Below are 1,524 nucleotides of genomic sequence, written 5' to 3'. Positions count from 1 at the left end.
TTTTTCTTTTGCAAAATATAGAAATTTGGGGCAGCTAGGTGGCACAGTGGATAAAGCACTGGCCCTGGATTTAGGAGGACCTGAGTTTAAATCTGGCCTCAGACACTTGACACTAGCTGTGTGACCCTAGGCAAGTCACTCAACCCCCATTGCCCCACAAAAACAAAAAACAAAAAAATACATAGAAATTTGCTATGCATGATTTCATATGTATAATTGATATCATATTGCTTGCCTTCTTTTTTTTTTTTAAATATGGAACGCTTCGGGGGCAGCTAGGTGGCGCAGTGGATAGAGCACCGGCCCTGGATTCAGGAGGACCTGAGTTCAAATCCAGGCTTAGACACTTGGCACTTACTAGCTGTGTGACCCTGGGCAAGTCACTTAACCCTCATTGCCCCGCAAAACAAAACAAAACAAAAAAACAAAAAAACAAAACCTCATCGTCAATGTCTTCTAAAATATGGAACGCTTCACGAATTTGCGTATCATCCTTGCACAGGGGCCATGCTAATCTTCTCTGTATCGTTCCAATTTTAGTATATGTGCTGCTGAAGCAAGCACTGCTTGCCTTCTTAATGGGTTGGGGAGGGGCAGGAAGCAGGGAGAGAATTTGGAACTCAAAATTTTAAAAATTAAAGGTTGTTTTTTAAATTAAAAGCATATATTTTTCTCTGGAAAAATAATCTTGTCTTTGTAAAGCATTTTGCACATACATTTTTGAGATGCCACTTTAATTGATTAAGTCTCATACTAGAGCATTCCCCAAAAGCCAATACAGTGGATTTTCCTTTACATTAATACAAAATACTTGTGAAACCCAACAAAAAAAGAAGTTATACTTTTTTGGAAACCATTTATTATATGGTGTATACTAAAACAAATGGTGTTGAGGAATATAACAGAAATTATCATACTTGTAACTTCCAAAGATTAGTTCTTGTAACTTAAAGATTATTTAATTTTCTTTTTAAAAATAATAAACATATTTACTTTTTTGTGGGGCAATGAGGGTTAAGTGACTTGCCCAGAGTCATACAGCTAGTAAGTGTCAAGTATCTGATACCGGATTTGAACTCAGGTCCTCCTGAATCCAGGGCCAGTACTTTATCCACTGAGCCACCGAGCTGCCCCAACATATTTACTTACAATTTTGAGTTCTGATTTTTATCCTTCCTTCCTTCCCTCCCCTTCCCCCACTCTGTGAGGTGGTAAGCAATCAAATATGAATTATACATGTGTGATTATGTAAAATATTACCATATTAGTAATTTTGTACAAAAAACTTGAATAGAAAATAGAAGAAAGTGAAAAATAGCATGCTTCAGTCTGTGTTCAATAAATATCAGTTCTTTCTTTGGAGGTGGATAGTATGTTTCATCAATAGTCCCCTGGGATTGTCTTGGATCATTGCATTGCTGCGAACAGTTAAGTCATTCACAATTCTTTATCAAATAATACTGCTTTTTCTGTGTGCAATGTTCTCTTGGTTCTGCTCACTTTACTATACATCCATTCATACAA

General features: G+C 36.7%; 1 non-coding gene across 1 annotated transcript; it reads right to left on the bottom strand.

Moving 5' to 3' along the window:
* Positions 1–457: 457 nt before the first annotated feature.
* LOC122733206 lies at positions 458–564 on the bottom strand. The gene has a single exon (XR_006353790.1). It is a non-coding gene; the product is annotated as a U6 spliceosomal RNA (small nuclear RNA).
* Positions 565–1,524: the final 960 nt, after the last annotated feature.

Source organism: Dromiciops gliroides, chromosome 6 (genome assembly GCF_019393635.1).
Source record: "Dromiciops gliroides isolate mDroGli1 chromosome 6, mDroGli1.pri, whole genome shotgun sequence".
Lineage (NCBI taxonomy): Eukaryota > Metazoa > Chordata > Mammalia > Microbiotheria > Microbiotheriidae > Dromiciops > Dromiciops gliroides.
This window is presented reverse-complemented; position numbering and strand designations above follow the sequence as displayed.